The sequence below is a fragment of the Camelus dromedarius genome, chromosome 4, assembly GCF_036321535.1.
Source record: "Camelus dromedarius isolate mCamDro1 chromosome 4, mCamDro1.pat, whole genome shotgun sequence".
In the NCBI taxonomy this organism is placed as follows: domain Eukaryota; kingdom Metazoa; phylum Chordata; class Mammalia; order Artiodactyla; family Camelidae; genus Camelus; species Camelus dromedarius.
This window is the reverse complement of record NC_087439.1, coordinates 89,186,942-89,206,446: the sequence shown is the minus strand read 5'-3', so window position 1 is coordinate 89,206,446 and position 19,505 is coordinate 89,186,942. Positions and strand designations below refer to the sequence as shown.

The 19,505-nt window shown below is 43.4% G+C and overlaps 1 long non-coding RNA gene across 3 annotated transcripts; it reads right to left on the bottom strand.

The window, feature by feature from the left end:
• Positions 1 to 18: 18 nt before the first annotated feature.
• Positions 19 to 14,265, bottom strand: LOC116153119 (uncharacterized). 3 transcript variants are annotated; one of them, XR_010380707.1, is made up of 5 exons: positions 14,026 to 14,265; positions 12,127 to 12,186; positions 8,913 to 9,053; positions 4,537 to 6,591; positions 19 to 335 (listed from the first exon to the last, which is right to left on the bottom strand). It is a non-coding gene; the product is annotated as an uncharacterized LOC116153119 (long non-coding RNA). The 3 variants fall into 3 exon arrangements; XR_010380709.1 differs by having other exon boundaries at positions 20 to 335; positions 4,537 to 5,646; positions 14,026 to 14,263; XR_010380708.1 differs by lacking the exon at positions 19 to 335 and adding an exon at positions 3,554 to 4,370.
• Positions 14,266 to 19,505: the final 5,240 nt, after the last annotated feature.

Genomic DNA, 19,505 nt, shown 5'->3' with positions numbered 1-19,505 from the left:
GGATTTATTTGATGACATCAGGAAATTATTTTAGAGAGAGTATAGTTCTATTAATAGCTTATTGGAAATATGTATATACATTGCTGATATTTTTTAAATTACCAGATAAAATTCCCAGGACCTTGAATAAACCTGAGTCCCCTAGAAGTCATATGGGTGGAGGGGAAAGAGCTTGAAAGCCAACGTAGGTTAATGTGACAGGTGAGGCTGGAGCTTTAATAATGCTGTTCTGTGCGCCAAGTGGTAGCTCTCCGGAGAACTCAGCAGCGAGGAGGCAAGATGCTCACACACAGATGCTGAGAACACCCATCAATCCCTCTGGGTCCCCAGATGAGCTGAGATAAAAATAAGAGAAAACAAAATCCTTACCATATCTTCCCATGTGGCTGGTTTCTGTGCTGTGGAAAACAAAACAAAACCAAAACGCAGAAGGCACAGTTCCAGGCGTCATGGATTTTATCGTGTGGTAGGGAGGTTGAAATCAGTCATGTGAGTCAGACTCATAATATTTTTAAAGCTCTGTATCAACAAACACTGATTTGATGATTAGTGATGCTGTGAGATTAGCGAAGCTTATTATAAATGATAGCTCATTAATTCTATAATCATTCTTAAAATTTTTAGAATTTAGTATTATAATAACTAAATTCTTCTTTTTGGATGAAAGTTCATAGCTCTTAGTTGAGGCAATCTCCTAGCTCAAAGCATTACTTCACTAGAAGGAATCTCATCTTCAAAGTTTAAAAACAACAGTTCCAGTTTGGGTGGGAGACAATGCTGATGTGTGTTTACGGAGTTTTACCAATGTGCCACGTGTATAACTCAGAAACCAGGCTCAGTGCTAGTTAGGAAAGATGAGACATAATGCTCTTTTTTATGGAAATTTTAGCCTAGAATTTCCATACTGTCATGATCAAGGAATCCACAAGTTTCAGTCTCCTGGGACATCTGGAGCTACAAGTCATGCCTCTGGATTTGATTTCTCAAAAGTTTTAAAAATTACACAGGTTGTTGTATGACAACCTCCTATAATTTCTAAATATCTTAGCCCCCAAATTCCTATATACTATTCTAAATCTACAATAAACAGAGCAGACCCTGGGAATCCTATGAGATCAAGCAAAGACGAAAAACTTCTGTCTGAATTTTAATCTTTTGGACTCTTCCTGTTTATAGAGAAAAGGATTCTGATCGTGTTTAACGTCAAAAGAACCGTTTTATAATAATGCAGATACAATTCATAATTAATAAAGACTATATCTAATTCCACACAGTCACACAGTCTGTTGGGAAGTTAATAACCACTGTTCAGTCTAAGTCTGGGGACTGAACTGAGAAGAGAAAAATGGATCATTACCAGCTAATAACGTGTGAATAGTGGGAAGCAGAGTGACCGTGGACACCGTCCACGAAGCTGAAGGAGGTTTCCCGGGTGGAGGAACTGGAAAACCAGAGGAGAAGGCCCATCCAGCCTGGCCAGTGTGGTCAGTGATGGTGCTGAAAGTGTGGGAGGCCAGAGGGGACAAAGTCTGTTTATGACCCTGAGCATCAGCCAAGGTGTTCCGATCTGGAGTCTTGAGGGGTCCCTCAAAGTAGGTTGTGGCATGCAGTTGAAATGTTAACCACCAGACCAAACAGAAGTTTGGGGGCCTTCAGAAAAAGAGAGTCTGAGGACAGTACTGATCCTCAATGCCATCCACAAAGCGCCGGCCTGCCTCACGTGACCTGGCCTTGTCTCCAACCGTGCCATATCTCATCTGGCCGGCCCGGCTCTGCCACTCTTGCTGTTTCCTGGGGTTGCCGATGCAGACTGCTCCTCTTCCAGGTGTCTGCTGGCTACATCTGTCACCTCCGGTGTCTCTGCCTAGCGAGAACTTTCTCCATCATTTCTAACCTACCTTCGTGTTTTAAAATTGCAACCTGTATGCCTTTTCCCCCTTCTTGTCATCGCTCACTCTGGTTTTCTTTTTATTCTCCAGCTTCTGTCATCTTCTTGCAGACTATGTATCACATTTCTCATTATTCTCTGCTCCCCTAGAATGTAAGCCCCACGAAGATAGAAATCTCCTTCTATTTTGTTCGGTGATGGCATCTCAAGGACCTAGTGCTTAATAATGAAAGAATATGAGCGAAAATTGGGTGAATGAATGAAATAAGTGAGTGAGTGAACTGGCTGATGATTACACAGAGGATTTGTATTCAGGTTCCTTTCCACCATTCACTCATTAGATGTGGGCTCAGCTATGCCACTGGATACTGGGGAGAAAAGAGAGCCAGTGCCTAAGCCAGTTCTGCTGTCCCTGAATACGGCACTGGTTACAGAAATGGCCTTGAACCCTAGACTTCTAGGTTAAGAGTGAAGAAATTTAAAAAACGAGGCCTTTGTTCTTGTCAAAGTGAAGAATTTGGTTCCCTTAAGGAGGGCTTGCCATCCTGTTCTTTCCCAGCATAGGTTCTACTTGGGCCTTATCAGTCAGAGGAACGTCTCCCCCGCAACTCCATGAGCTAATGACATGAGCTCAAGATGCGCTAATAAACCTGTCGCCAACTGAAAACTCCAAGCTGCTGTTGGGTGAATGTCTTCCTCCCAGTGTCTGCTGTTGGCTGCGTCAGCCTCCGTGTTCTCCAGCGGAGACGCGGTGGGTGCGGGGGTGGACAGTGGGCTAAATTAAATCATTCACCTTCACCACCAGTTCTTTTTAATCTAAGGAGAAAACCCACCCGATACGTAATTTGGTATTAATATGAAATATGGGTCTTTAAAGACTTTCTCATCTTCCATTTTTAGAACACAGACATAATTACCATGCCTAGCTGAGCATGCTCTGCAAGGTGAACTGAGCAATGGCACTAGGAGGCGTGCATAATTGGGACTAAGCCCTCTGAGGAACGTGATGATGATTTTTATAATTCTGCCCAATGTGAGTCCCTCTTTATTGAGCCAGCAAGCCTGGCTTTCATGGCATAAAGGGGATTACTGGGTCTTAACAGCCCGGGTTCCCTTGCCAATAACATTTAAGCCATTTAAGTCATTCAGAGACGTTTCCCCCAAGGTCATCACTGGAGCTGGACTTTTACCTCTCAGGGAGGTTTGGAGTTTGGATGAGAGAGTGGAAAATGAAATGAGTGGTCACGAATCAAAGCAGCCTTGCCGAGTTCGGGCCATGCAATAAGCAAGGGCTCCCAGCCAGGACCCTTCAACCTGTTCAGCACCAGGTTTGTTCCTTATCCTTTGGAACTAATTATTCCTGGAATCTATGTTGAAGGTGCTTCCTTTTTAAGTAGTATCCTGTATGCCTTCGTGGTCTAACTCATAATAGAGAAATGTATTAGATGAAACAGAGAAGGTTGTCCCTGCCTTCAAACCCCACTGACAGCAACAAGCGTTATCACCCCTGACAGTTTGCTTTTGATGAGGGTTTTGAGTGAGGAAGTCCTTCTCTCCTACGTCCTCCTCACCCTGGGGGCTGGAGTTAGAAGGAGGAAAGGAAAACAACATGTCAGGGCACTTAGTCCTTAAAAGACCTGGCGAGGCGTTTATTGGCATTTCTAAATCTAAGAGCAAAGGGTTCAGAGTGGAATTAGGGAAATCAGCTCTGACTCGCACAGCTGGGAGGGACGGGGCAGGAAGCTGGCTTTGCCCTCACCTTCAAGCCCAGCCCTCTGTCTCTCCAGGGAGGACCCGGGGAAACTCCAGTTAGTCCTCAGGTTGCCTCTTTCCCCCTTGGTTTAGTTTTTATAGATAAGTATGTCAGGCGTAAGTCAGAGACATGTCGCAGAGTCCGGTGTTGTGAAACAGTTGGTGATACAAGATGAGCTAAATTTACAAGAAAGTAATGACCAAATTTCTCTGCTATGGGAACAATTGTGCAGAAAATGTGGCATTTATTTAACAATATGTGAAATTGGAATAGAGGAAATTATGAATAAGTGAGAGAAGTTGACAATATACATTCTTGGTGCCTCCCTAAAGCTTTGCCACAACTGATGAATTTCTTGGTTCAATTCTAGCCTCTGAAGTTTCATGGAATGAAGATTCATTTAGGTTGGAGCATCTGCATTGAAGAATGCAAGCACCTCCAGGTCTTCTGATGGGCTGTCAGTCACTGACTCACTGTGAATTACTCTTAGGAGGTGGTGTCCAGTGACGCATACGAGTTCACGTGCATTGGAGGAATTGGAGTGAGGTTTAGATGGGGAGTGACTCAAAACGTGAAATACGTTGAATTTAACCAGACTTGAGTGGAGTTAGTGTTCCCAACTGCAGGAAGGCTCTGCCCACCCAGGATTCTTAGAGATGTCCAATGCCAGCAGGAGATTTGAGGTCAGAAGGGAGTCCATATGTATTTGGCCTAGCGATGGTCAATGGCCTGGTGCAAGAAAAAGGTGGATAGTCTTTTCCAAAGGAGTCAAGAAGATGCATGACTTTGGGCTTTCCATGGAGCAGCCCTGTCTACACACTGGGAAGATGACCCTACGGTACCCAAGACCCCCAACACCCCTGATCTCTCACACTGGCCCAGGCTGCCCTCTCACCTGACCATCCAGCCTTCTGGACACGGTCTTTGCCTTTCTCTCCATAGCTTCCATCCTGTGCCCTCAGGATCAGACCCCTGAAGCCCACTGCCTTTTTCCAAAGTTCACCTGAAGTTTCTTCTCTGGCTTATGGGTCTTGGCCTGCTCTTCTCGGACGTTGAACATGCACAGATTCTTGATTTCAACACACTCGCTGTGCTGGGAGACACTCATGCAGCAAACGTTAGGACATCCCCCCCACCCTCCACGCCCTTAGAACTTAGCATTTCTCAACACCCAGCTCGGTCCCGGCCTTCCAGTGTCAGGGTAGAAAACCCGCGTAGCCGCTCTACAAGGTTAATTTGCCACAGATTTCCTCTCTCACTGCAATGCTTGTCCCAGGACGCCTTAGTCTAGTTCCAAAAGTGCATTTCAGGCTTAAATGGGTGTTTTTGGCTCATCTGAGAACCCGTATCCATTGTTTAATAATATTTCTATGGGAAATTGTGTTCTGAGTAGAAAAAAAGCTGACTTAGAAATAATTTGTCTAACACAAGGTGATTGGAGGTCGAAGGTTATTTCTATTAGTTTCCTAGGACTGATGTAACAAAGTACCACAAATTGCATGGCTTAAACAACAGGCATTTATTTTCTCACAATTCCAGAGGCTAGCAGTCCAAAATTAGGGTGTCGATAGGACGGACTCCCTCTGACGGCCGGGAGGGAAAGACCTGCCCCGGGCCTTTCTCCTTGACATGCCTGGCGTTCTTCCTGGGTGTGTCTCTGTGCCCAAACTTCCCCTTTTTATAAGGACACCTGTCATGTTCCATCAGGGTGCACCCTAGGGACCTCACCTTAACTCGATTACCTCTGTAAAGACCGCCTGTAGGTAAAGTCACATTCTCACTGTGGGTTAAAATTCCAACATACAAATTTGGGGAGGACAGAATTCAACCCATAATGTGATCTGTTGACGATACCGATGTTCTCACTAAAAATTATGTATTTATTGATGGAAGAGAGCAAGCACTCTGTGGATGACGGCTGTAGAATTACCTTCACAATAAACTGCTACCTTATCAGTACATCAGAGCTTCTCTAATACTTGTGCGTCAGGACGGATGTGACTGCCTATGTGTAGAAGAAAAGACAGTGTAAGCACAAACAATAAACAGCCACAAATTTGAGCCACAGTAAAAGAATGGCTTCTTTATCATATTTTGAGATTCTCGTATTTGGGGATCCTTTTAGAATATTTTCCAAAGTTTGAATAGGGACAGAAAAATCCCTTTTAGCTTAGTCTCTTTCAAGCCGACTGCATGTTAGAATCGCCCGAGGGAGAGTTTAATAAAACATGGGTATCCAGAGATTCCAACGTAACTGGCGGTCTGTGGTGGGGTCCAGGGATCGGTGTTTTTTCAAAGCCCCCAGGTGATTTTGCTGTGCAGCCAGCACCGAGAACCACTGCTCTAGCTGAAAACTGTGTGATGCTAGGCATCAGTTATTGAGTAGAGGATCAAAAATGTTTTTAATCTGCTCCCAGCATGTGACATAAAAAGGGAAATGCATTTCCTTTGCCGAGGGTGAGGGGGACACCACTGCCTCTTCAGCTTGGACGGGAGGAAAAGGTCGGTGCCTTCAGAATGCAAGAGGTGGCACCCAGGGCTAACAAACTGTAACAGAGGATGTGGGGGCAGATGTGCTTTTGATTGGACTGCGTTTTCTAATCATCGGGTGGAAATTGTGTTCAACAGACTGTGTCTGACTGTATCAGAGGACGGAGTTGTGCATGGAATGAATATGGAAGAAGCCTGCCTCTTCGAAAGCCAGAAAAGCCTGAGAGTTTAATTCAACACCTGGATTAAATGTGAATAGAAGGAAGGCTACAAAGCAAAACAAAAAATATTGTCATTGAGGGCTTTACATGGGCCAGACAATTCCGTGGGACCCAGGGATATAAAAATGATTGAGGCCCAGGCCATGTTGTTGGGTAGTATTTAGACAACAATGACATAAGGTAGAAGAAATGATGCCATCTGGAGACATCCAGAGAGAGGAGAAGGGGTGATTACAATCCTAAGGGAGAAAAAAAAATACAGAAGAGAATTCAGAGCCAGACACACCTTTGTCTTGATCCTGCCAGTTTCAGCCACTTAGTATATACATGGCCTTAGTTAAGGCAATTAACCTCCACCGGAACCTCAGTTCTCACATGGGGACGAGGAAACCAAGCTCAGTGTGCTGTGGGAAGGATTAGGAATTACGGCTGCGATATGCGTAGCCCAGTTAATGGGCACTCTAGGAATGGTAGCTTTTTGGTGAACACAGGAAAATGGGACTGCAAAGTTAGTATGACCACGTAATTTATCACCCAAACTGGAACACTTTTGAGTATAAAAGGAGCTGCTTTAATAATCGCATTGCTGTAAAAGGTCCCGGCTAACCTATAAATGATACCAAAAAAGGCTGCTTCTAGGTGGCGCTGACTAGAGATTAAGGGCACAGGACTTCAGTGAGACTTCCTGGGTTCAAATCTTGTGTACTTCACTGCCTAGCTATGTAACCTTGAGCCAGCTAATTAACCAGTTGGAATTTCAGTTCCTCAGTTACAAAATGGGGATACTAATAGTACCCACTTCATGAATAAGTATGTGCATTGAATGTCTAATACTTGTCATGTTCTAAAGATAAATCTACAGGGTATAGTAAGTACGCAGGGAGTTTTAGTCCACAGTAATAGCACAAGGAATGGTGAAAGAGATACAATCAAAAATAGGAAAAGCAGAAGAAAATGAAATTGCATTGTTGCAAAAGAAGTACAGATTTCAGTTCCCCAGATGTGGAAGCTGGAGAAGTAGTGGTGGCTTTTGAGAGAATAATATGCTAGTGTAATGGGATCTAAAGACCGATCGTGAACATTCGCAGGAATGAGCAGGTAAGAAATGAGGTCTCTGCCTGTAGACCAGTCTTCCTAAACGTTTGACAGTGAAAAATCAAAGCTGGATGCATGAAAACTGGAGAAGAAAGTAGAATTAAGGGAAAGGAGTGGAGTCTTTTGGGATTTCTTTGAGACCAAGAAGAAAGTATTAAAGGAAAGGGTGGGTTCTGGCTGCAGATTCCTGATCATCCGGTCCTGTCAGGGGACCTCAGATGGAAGCTGAGGACACAGAGTACGGTGAGAACTGTCACAGTCATGAGTCAAGCTCAAAACTGAGAACACGTCATACTGGTGTTTGGATGGCAATGGGACGAGACCACATGGCAGAGGTTGGGATTGTGTGGAAACCAGACGAACAGGAAAAGCCAGGGGAGGCAGCAGTCTAGGAAATGGCAGAGGCAGTAAAGTGGCAGAAGCTTAGCTCCTGACTCAGAAGGTCAGGAGGCTGACAGGGTTGAGAAGGTTCTGATTCTGGAACAATAGTACTTGGCTACGTTTTTCTGTGTATCCTGTTTTTTAACGTCTACAAAGTGGACCTGTGGCTCTTCACTGCCTTTCACGCTTACATCAGAATGAACCCACATTCATGAGCCCATATGTATCTCATGGACCAGATGCTTCTTTGGGTTTTATAATTTGTATTTGAATAAATGTGCTTTCACATGCATTGTCTGTTCTAATTCTCACAGAAGCTGTATGATTTAGCAGAGCACAGCTCAATATCCCTTTTTCACAGATGAGAAAATAGAGGCTTGAATTTAAGTAAGTTTTCTAGAGTCACATAACTATTAAGGAGCAAAATTGAGATTCAATCCCAGGTATTTTATCTCTAAATTCACAATCTTTCCATTCTGGGTGCAAAAAAAAAATCCAATGTATATTGTCCAGTCTGAATATTATGTATTCGTTGGAACGTTCCTACTACTCTTGAACTTGGAAGACCATGAACGTGATTACTTTGGAAGGCAGAAGAGCTGTGAAAACATGTGGATGCTCTCTGCTTTTGAAGCTTGGGAGGGTTTCCAAGGGAGAAATCAGGGAGGCGATGTCGTCTCCCATCACCTCCTACCACTTTCAAAACAAGGGCTGGAAACTGGAAACGTTGATTGTGTAATGTATGTGGAAATGAAAGGTGGCAGCATACTTGCACAGGATTCAGAGCTCAGGCTTTGTAATCACAGAAGCAACTTCCCTCACCCCTCCTGCCGGCGCCCACCTTTGTCCCCCAACCACCACTGAAAATATACCCTGGACATTGACCTAAAATAGCTAACCCTCAGTTTCATCCCCACAAAGTTCAGCTAATAACAGCTAACCTGCTTTGATTTACAACACTCAAAAAATGCAGTTTGAATATTAGAAAAAAGGAATTCAAGCAAAAAAAAAAAATCTAGCCTGGAACTTTGCACAGAACAAAGAAGCCATATGATAAAAATTCCCAGTGTATCTGCAGACTTACTCATATTCAGTCTTTCATCCTTTCTTCCTCCTTTCTGGATGCAATGGAAAAGTCACCATTTTATTTTCTAATGCTCATCCTTTTGTGTTTCTGAGAAGCTTCTTCCCAGTCATCACCTTTCCTTTGTATCTGGGTTCTTTCCTGGCAACATTTAAACATGGTTATTAAACACATTTTTCCTCTTCTCTGTGACTTTCTTAGCTAATTCCTCTCTCTCTTCTATCTGCCACAGCCAAACCGAGAACCACCTATGCTGAGTGTGTTTCTACTTCAATTTATACAGCTCAGTCTTAACCCACTTCTTGCTGATTTTGGCACTCCCCGAGTCCCCCAAAACTATCCTGACCAATGAGAAGTTTACCATGTATCACCCAAAATGGAACACTTGAGAGTGAAACATGGGCTACGCATGGTGACGCTTTTACAGCATAAATTGGCACTTTGCTGGGCAAACTAGTGCTTATAGAGATGCTACATCTCAGTTGTCATCTGACTTGATTACTTGGGGACATCACACACCCTCTCTTCTTTAAAGCCCTCTCCTCCCTACTACCTGTTACTACGTACCTCTGGTTTTCCCAGGTCGTTTTGGTTGTTCTCTTCCGTTTTGGAGGGATTCCTACCCTTCCAACCTATTACGCTTTGTATTCCTCAAGGTTTGTTCTAAATTATTTTCTTTCTGTCTGCCCTTATAAATGCTGTCCGTGCCCTTGGTTAAAATTACCAACGAGTGATGCTGAATCACAAGTTTACAACTAAAACCCATACGTCTCTTTTGATACTCATGTCTTGCTCCCCTACTACGTCCTATTTCTTTTGGCTTTTCCCACAGAGACTGCAATATTGACATTTCAAAATCTAAAACCGTCTTTCACCCTAATATCTTTCCTTCGCCTGTGTTCTCTGTGGTACTCCCGATTAACCCAACGTCCAGGTCACAAGACTGGGAATAATGCTTCACTCTTGCCTCTCCCACTCCCTACACACCCAACCCACCAGCAGAGCCTGCATCCCACCACTCGATGTCCCGACGGGCACCTTCTCAGTTCCCTCTCTCTCCCTGCCACTTGCCCCTTTCAGGACAGCCTCATTTTGCCTCTGGACTTCTGTAAGATCCTCTTATTTCAAGTTTGCCCTCCTTTAAGAAGATTCCCTTAGAGCAGCCCAAACTGTTATTCTTACTTGCAAACCTGATATGGCCACTTTTCTGCCTGAAATATTTCAAAGGCTCCCTGTTTGTTTCAAGACGGAGTCCTTGCATATTTGGTTCTTGCTTTGTTTCCAAGCCTGGATTTCACATTAACTTAACTACCATTATTAAGTGTTTTTAGGTACTTCAAAGCGCTATGCTCTCCCAGCTATCGCTGTCTCACACGTGCTTTCCCCTTTTTCTGGATCATTATCCTGTTCCCGACCATCTTTCATCTATCTTAGTTCTAGCCTGAATGTTACTTTTTCTTCAGCCTTCCCTAATTCTAATAAACTGGTTTTAAATGTTTTTCTTGCGGCTACTCAGAACACCGTGTACTTCCCCTAACGTGGCGGTCATCACGCTGATGCAAGAGCCTGTTTACTCTCTTTCCTCCTCAGACTAGAGTGTAAGCACCATGAAAGTTTGAAATACATAATAATAATAATAATAATAAGTTATTGTTACAATTATACATGTTGTTATTATAATACTTATAATTATACTACAAGTATTATTTAAGTATTTTATTATTATTATTATATTACTATAGATGTATCTGTTTGGAGCTCTAATAGAAATCCTGGGATATAATGAGTGTGTAATAAGTCCATATTACTGAATGAATAAATCATTAAATGAATAATAACATTTCGGTCGATCCGTGAAGGATTAGGCAACGTCAGCACTCCAAGTTAGGAAAGCCATTCCAAGAGGGAGGATTACACAGAGCAATGCACAGAGTTAGACAATGTGGGGACATAAATAAGAAGCTGTGAAGAATATTTTTAAATATGAATAATAAGTAGGCTAGACTGCAAAAGGATGAATCTGGAGGAGGAAGAAGCCAGTCAAAAGATAGTGTAGCAATAAAGGTGAGAGGAAACAACATTTTTGGTGAGTGTCTAAATGTTACATGGGACCTTGAAAAACATAAGGCTGTTATGACAAGGAAGAGAAGCCATTTAGATAATTTTCTAAATATGCCAATGAAAGTAAATCAACAGACAAAAGATTCAGATCATTTTTTTTGTGGTTCTCACCTGGCTGACAGCTTGACACACTGTTAGAAATTGAGAAAGGACGTGCTTCTTTTAGTTACCAAGTGTCCAGAGATTTTTGATGTCTTTTTCTTTCTATCAGCAAAAGGCCAGTGGGGATATCTTTGTTTTCCATCATGGGAGTAAGATGTTAGAAATTCATGGGCAGACGAGTCTAGGTGATGTGTTATGTATTTTGAAAGCTGGCTTACAAATACTTAGACACAAATAGTATTATTATAGTTTTCTTAATATTACAGACCTCTTCCTTCTCAGAATATTAAACTAAATCTTGACTATTAAAGCCACAACTTAAATGTCTAATAGTTAAAAACATTTTGAACAAATACAAGATTTGCAGATACTATTATACATAAAATAGATAAACAAATATAGCACAGGGAGCTATATCCAATACCTTGCAATGGCCTATAATGAAAAAAGAATATGAAAAGGAATATATATATATATATATTCATATATATATATAAATATATGAGTCACTATGCTGTACACCAGAAATTAACACAACATTGTACATTGACAATATGTCAAAGGAAAAAAACATTTTGAACAAATAGAAACCAATATATATTTTTTCCAAGTCAGTGTAAATAATTCTAAAACATTTTTCCTTTTTAGACAGTGTTTTTTTTTTTTTTTTGGAACAAGGATATCATCAAAAAGTGGAAAAGAAAAATTAATCACCCACATTTCCTTCATAAAGAAGAAAGTGCCCGACACACAAGGGACACTTGAAACACCTCTGCTGAAGCAGTAGAAGGAAGTGATGATAAGCTTCAAGCGTCGGAGAAGTGATGAGGAAAATGTTTGGATTTCTTAGTGTTTTTGAAATCACACTGTACATGGGAAAGCTTGGCACCAAAATCATTTACAATCATAACACCCCACCTGTCTCCCAACCCTTCCAAAAAGGGTAAACCTTTGCTTCTAAGGAAGAATGACGAAGGCAAGTTAGACTCACCGTAACTTCCAGAACATTTCCCTGAATGTATTTTTCACCGAGGGTCACACCCAGTGTAGTCTGTCATCAACATATAAAAAAAAAAAAATGAAATAGAATAGAAAAGAAAATTCAAGCCTGAATCACATATTGTAAGGCTAAGTAGTGTGCGTGAGTGTGTGTGTGTGTGTGTGTGTGTGTGTGTGGTTTTACTGGGTCATAATGCAGAATAAAAGGCCAAATAGATTAATTTCAATCCATGATGGTCAAAACCATTTGAAAGACCTTGCTCAGCCCCAGGCAGGGCCGTTGCTCTGCTCCGCATCCGGCAGAACGTGTTACTGCCAGAGATTTCCACCTCCGTGGAAACATTCCTGTCTGGTGTCTCCTTCCTTTAGCGCTAGGGGTGAACACTGGCTCGCTTTATGTTCTGTCTGCCTCTGTGTGGATGAACAGGAGCAAACGTGCTTCCTACGTGTCCCTCCTGTGTTCTAATCCAATAAATTTCAGCCACCAAAGACTGTCAGGGAAAATGTCGGCAAAAGACCAGCACTTGTTCTCAATGTACAGTATAAACTTCCATTAAAGAACGAGTTGTCAAAGAATTTTACTATTTGAAAAATGTGAAGTTTAAATAGACCTTCACACTGTGTTTCAATTTCCTGTCTGCTTCGTCTCACTCTTGCTTTCTTTGCTCCTCCTCTGGCTAGCTTTGGATCATCTGTGTCATCCGGTTTCCAAAGACAACTTGGCCTTGAAAGTTATACTGGTGCAGCTGCCCACACTTTCAAGGTCATGAGGAAGATAAATATACAAATGACTAATGAGAAAACATTTTAAAACACTTAAGAATTTGAATGTAAGACAGAAAAGGCACAGCGACCCGGAGTCCTGTTTTTGCCCTGATGCTGGGGAACTTGGTGAGCTCGCTGATTAACAAAGATGCCTGAGCATTGCTACTTGGTACTGCAGCCCTGAGCTGAGCGGCCACTTTCTCTTTGTTCCTCTGAGTTTACTCTTCGGGAAGGCAGAATCTGATCAGGACCTCTTGGGAGCTCTGGGGAGCACGGCAGAGCTGACATAGCAGTGGTCATCGCAGAGCCCCGTCCTGCCGAGCCCTTTAACAGGCTGAGATGTATCTTTGTGGAGCAGTTCCCGAGGGGAGGATGGCACCATCTGACTATTTCCCTCTGTCTTAGTCCATGTGAACTGCTATAGCAAAATGCTACAAACTGGGTGGCTTATAAACAAACAGAAATTTATTTCTCCCAGTTCCAGAGCCTGCAAGTTTAAGATTAGGGTGGCTGCTTGGTCCCCTCCTTCAGGCTACAGACTTCTTGTATCCTCACTGGTGGAAGGGGCAAGGGTCTCCCATTCAGGAGGGTTCCACCCTTATGAGCTAATCACCTCCAAAAGGCCCCACCCGCAAGACGATTACATTTCAGGGCAAAGTCAGATCGCAGCAGCCTCCCCCGCCGGTTCTCTGCGGAGGGGTGAGCTGTCACAGCAGAAGGCAGCAGCTGGTTGGCCGGAGGAGGCAGGCTCCAAGGAGCTTTAGCCCCCTCTTTGAGTCCATCCAGTCCATGAGCTCAATTTGCTAGTGAGAATGAATACTGTAGACCATGGAAATAGTAAAAGCAAGTGGCGCAGAAGCTAGAATGATGAGAGGCCAGGAGAGCTGACTTGCCACGACATAGGGAACGATGGGGGCAGAACTTGCACTTGGGTCTTCAACCCACCGCAACAGCACGTTCATCCCCCTGTTCTAATAATAGCATCAGAATAGTGTTTTATAGTTTGCAAACCATGCTTACATATATTATTTCACTCTCTCAACAACACTGTGAAGTAGTTAGAAGACTGTTTTACGCAGATTTCACGGACTAAAGAATAAAGAATCTGAGAGATTAAATGACTCACCCCCGTGTCACCAAGTGCCTCAGTTTCAAAGCTGAAATGCAAACGAGAAGCTACACGAAGTGAAATACCTTGCAAAATACCGAGGGAGCAAGGATGTCGGTCATTGAGATTGCAGTCAAATGGATGACAGTTTGATTAAAAACTCAAGAACAGCAGAGATGGGCTGGGGAATGAGAGGGCTCAGCAATCTGGGCTAGGGGGAGCAGGTTGAAGAACAAGTTTGGAACGTGTAAGAGAATAAGAAAAATAACGAATGAGCCACATGCTGGCGAGAAGGAATGCCAGGTTAGCAATCACTCCGGTAACAAAATACTTCAATTATTCAATGTCACCTTGGATCTCCCTCTGCTTCCACGGCAGCCCGAGAGCAGCCACCTTCCAAATCAATCCAGCTCTCCTGACAAACTGTCACCGTCTCATTACAGGTGGTTGAGACCACAATGCTACCCCTTCTGGGAACTTGGTGCTAATGAGGGAAAGCCTCAGATTTCTCCCGGGTTCAGCCTCCTCCCGGGTTCAGCCTCAGGCTGAAGCTGTTACACTGAAAGGATCTCAGGATCCCAAAGAGAGGATGCTGCCCGTGGGAGATCTGGACCACCTGCTTCAGTTCTGAAGCTGTGCCCTCAACTGCCACAGCAGACAGTCCCCAAAAGTGATGTCAAGAAGTAAGAGCAGAAGTTCATTATTTCTAAATATGTTAGAAACAAAGCTGCTTCTGGGGGTGGATGTGTGGCAGGAATGGGAAGGGCCTGGCTACGTGTGTGTGTGTGTGTGTGTGCGCGCACTTGTGTGCATGACTTTAGTGCCATCAAACATTTTAGCTGTGTATGCATTACTTAGAGAAAAATTGCAAAATTAACTTTCGAAATCAAAAATAAGAAGAGTGGAGGAAAATGAAAAGCAACGTTGGTGACAGAATTAATCGCTGAGCTGCATAGAAGTCAAGCTCGTGCCGTCCCTGGTGTGAACCTAGGCAGCTGTCTGAGGGCTGCAGTCTCGAAGGAGAAGGAGATGGGACCGGTGGGACTTCCTTCGTTTCCTTGTGGGCAGCATGCAGGGAAAGGGTACCTATTTAGGATTTGGAAAACCTGCATTTTTGGTTCCCTGTCCACACGTTCACTGACTTCTTTATTAGTTTGCTCAACTCATCAATATTTATTGAATGCCTGCTATCTGCCCGCACCTCTGTATGTGGAACAAGCGAGACGGAGTCCCAGCTCCAGGAAAGCTGACATTCTAATGGGAGAGATAATTAATAAATAAGTAAATACCCAAACAATATGGTATGAAACAGTGATAAGTGTTAAGGAAAAATAAAGCAGAGTAGGGAGGGGTTTTGTCTAGAGAAACCCTCTCTAATATGGTCACAGTGATGTGAGAGGCAGAGTTCTAGGGTGGCCCTGAGATCCCCTCCTCCTGATACATACACACCCTGGAGAGTCCCCGCCCCTTGTGTGCTGGTGGGACTTGCGAGAATGATAGAATTTCATTATTGGAATTGTGTTACATTACATGGAAAAGTGGATCTTGTGAGTGTAATTAAGATCTCTAATTAGTTGACTCCAAGTAAACCAAAAGGGATGTTTTCTTGTTAAGAACTACCCTTATGGCAGACAGTTAAAAAAGGGGGGCCTCCATGCCACAACCTTTAGGGACTAAAAGATCTTGGGAGAGGACATTGAGCTCCAGATGAGACCACAGCCCACGGACAGCTTGATTTCAGTCCTATGAGACCCTGAGCAGAGAACTCTCTGCCTGGATTTTGGACCTACTGTGAGATCATACATGGGTGCTGTTTTAATTTGTTACAAAGTAAAAGAAAACGAATACAACATTACATTAGCAGTTACCAATTTGACTTTGCTTTCCCCAAAGGCAAGCCACCAATGCAAGCAACTTGTAACACACTACTTGCCAGATCCCACCTCTCCAAACTTCAGAATTTCACTTTGAAGGGAAAAAACAGAGAAGGCCGAGCAATCAGAAGCTCATGTGGGATATCTTTTCCATCATTGCAATGGAGAATTCCTGGCAGCCAGGACCATGGCTCCTCATTGGCACGGTGCCCTCCCCTTGCCGACCAAGCCCTGGCTCACCCCTTCTCGGGGGCTAGTCTAGTCTTCAAACACACGGAGCACAATGATGTCACATAGACTTGAGGACGAGGTGAGCTGGCTCCCTGTGTCTCAAAGCTTCTTAGCATAATGATGTTTTATGGCTCTTTACGACAGCCCATTATCCCCCCAAAGGGAGGACAGCAGAAAATGAATATTTTATTGGCTCCCATACACTGGGCTCGGCCTGATGTAAAAATAAATGTTCTATGACATTCATCTTTATAAAATGCATTCTCCCAAACCATAAAAGTGATCCAACAATTCATCTTTCTACGTATCTCTCAGCAGTAATGGTAAGTAAATAATTGTGGTCATATTCTTGGATGGTCCTGGTGCTGGGACAAGTTTTGCTTGAGTTGTAATGATTTCTCTTATACAAAGGCAAACTATGAAATGCTGGTTGGAGATCTGTCTCATTTCAATATCGCTGTTAGATATTTCTCAGTCAGATGAGGACTGAAATTTTCTTATGAGATGATCTAGGATTTTCTGCAGAATCATGACTTTAAGAGCCTCAGTATCTCGGGGGAAAAAAAAAACTAAAACAATCAGTTAAACGTCTCAAACATTAAAAATTCCTTTTGCTATAAATGAGTTACAAATGACATTGAGAGGGTACAGATGACATGGTGGGGGTATCAATGACTATCTGGCAATGGCTGTGAAAGGCTTCTCCAGGAAGGTGATAAAAGAGAAAAAGAGAACAGTTAAGTCACGGGAGAAAAAGTAGTGTCCAAAAGGCATTCACGTTGCAGGATGGGTTGAAAGTTCGACCGGGACAAATTTTGATTGTTATCCTATATCAGATTCACTGATTGAACTCTCCTCTATGTTGTATTAATTTTTACTTGTTTATCTTGGATTTTCTAGATGGAAAATGTTAATTATTTGTTTTACTTTCTCAACAGCATTTAGAATGACGGACCACTCCTTCCATGCTGAAGTATCTTCTGTTCTCGTCTTCTCTCCCTCCACACTCTGTCATTTTTTTTTTTTTCCCCAGCATCTTTGGCTAACTCATTCTCATTTTATTCTTCTAGCACTTTCTCTTCTAATCAAACATTTAATTTTGAAGATTCTTAGGATTTGTCTTTGAACATAGTTGCTTCTGGCCTTATATTGTCTTTCTGTTTCTGCTACATTTTATCCACTCCCATCACTCAGTCATGGCTTATGTTAGAAACGGAGTTGAGTTGCAGTATATCTGCTGTATCTCCAGATAGATCACGATTTCTCAGGCAGAAAGAAAGGGAAGGGCAAGTGGGCAGAGGAGCAGTGCTCGTGTCGCGAAAGCAAAGGCTTTCCCTGCAGTTCCTGGAAGAGTTTCTTCTGAGTCATGTGACCAACCTGATACAAGGATAAGTCTGAGAAGGTGTGCATTTTCAGTTGGGCATCTTATCTCTTAAGAGTCTTGCAAACAGTGGAGAAGGGGAGAATGAATATTGGATCGACAGCGACTCCCAAATCCATATCTTCAGTCTTGATCTGATTTTGGAAATCCAAACTAATATATCAAGTATCTATTTAACAAGTTCAATTTGATACCTTGGAACACCTCATATGAACTAGTCCAAAGTGATACTTCCCACTCAACGTTTTCTGCCTTTCATTTTTCTAAGGTCGGGAAATGATTGTGTCAATCACCTGTTAGTTAAAGCCCAAATCTTGGCATTGTTTCCACTTCTCATCTCTCATCACTTCCTTCCACGTAAAAATTACCAAGTCCTGTCTCATCTTGAGTACATCTACTTCTTTCTAACCCTAACCCTAACCCTACCCCCCTAGTCCTGGCCACCATCCTCTCTTGCCTAAAATACTTTCATGGCCTCCTAAATAATCTCTTTTCATTCATTTTTGCCCATCTCCAGTAAAATTTTCATACGTTACTTCCAGTAATTTTGAAAAGTATAAATCTGACATTAACCCTTCCCTGGTTAAAGTCAATTAATAGTTTCCAAACTGTTTGCTGGCCAGCAATTGTTGAAGTTAGGAGTCCATCCCCCATAGAACCTGGGAGGCAGAGGCCCTGTCTTTCCTGATGAGAACATTTCAAAGGAATGGCTCTTGGGTCCTTGAAAAAGGTGTGTCTGAGTTGTATGTGATACACAGTCCCAACAGCAAGCCCTTCCCAGTTACTTCTTCATGAAAGGCCTGTGGTCTGATGTTGGCTGGAAGAAACGGTAAACATTACTGGCAGTGTTGAGCTTCAAGGGCAGGCGTTACAGTCGGGGGCTGGGACCGCCCTAGGGACACGGCCTCACGCTGCTAGAAGTCGTGCTGGAGTTTGCTCACGTCCTTTCCTGCAGGGGTCTGGATGGAGCCGATAAGGGTCTGCAGAGAATTTAGTAGTTCTCAAAATGCCTGAGGACTGAGAGGAGGAAGCGGGAGGAGGGAGGCAGAGCCTTCACACGATGAGGCAGGAGAGAGGAAAGGAAGGAGGACTGGGTTAGAACAGGGACAGACCCTAAGTCAGTCTAAGACAGTTTTGGCCAGGCTGATGGGGAATCCTCACAAGTCACCAAAGTCCTTGAAGTTACAACGAGAGGAGTCCCCATCCCAGAGGGAGGGGCCTGCCCTAGTGCCCTGACCATGGTTGGTCATTGGCTGAGAGCAGCCCCGGGGGGGGAATGTGACCTCAGTTTGAACGAGGTGGTGAATCCAGGGGCAACGGCAGCTGGGGCTGTAGCCAACTCTTGGCTCCACAGCAGGCAGCCCCCAGGCTGTTTCCACGGCCACCACATCTCCTTCCTGTCCATGTTGCCAGAGCACCGGGGTCATTCCTCTGCACTTGCTGTTTCCTCTGCATGCAACACTCTTGGCTGATACACATAGAGACCCTCAGGTGGTGAGGACTCGAGCTGTGCTCAAATGCCCCAGTCCCGGGAAGACCTTCCAAACCACCCCGTCCTGAATGCTCCCCACTGGTATTTGTATAACTTCCCTGACGCCCTTTCTCCTTCCTGAGGACTCACTACCATCCAACATATCTTGTATTTTATTGTTTATTGTTTGTCTCCCCCCGACTAGTACATAAAGGATTTTTGTCTTGATTGTGACTATTTTCCCAGCACCTAGAATGGCATTAGAAACATAGTAGGTGTTTAACAAATGCCAATAAAGTAAACTCACTTTGATAAAAGCAAGGTGACTACAGACTCTTCACCGCAGAACATTCCAGTCTTTCTTCTGCAGCTTGGGAAAGGTAAACTGATGTCTTCTTACAGGGTTGGCACTAGGGTTATTCATAGGCTAAATTTTTTGGCTGTGTCCAAGGTTGGGTTTTTTAATGTTCCTATTTTAATCTTCAAAGTTGTCTCACCAATAAAGCAAATACTAACTTCCCACTTGATGAAACAACTGAGT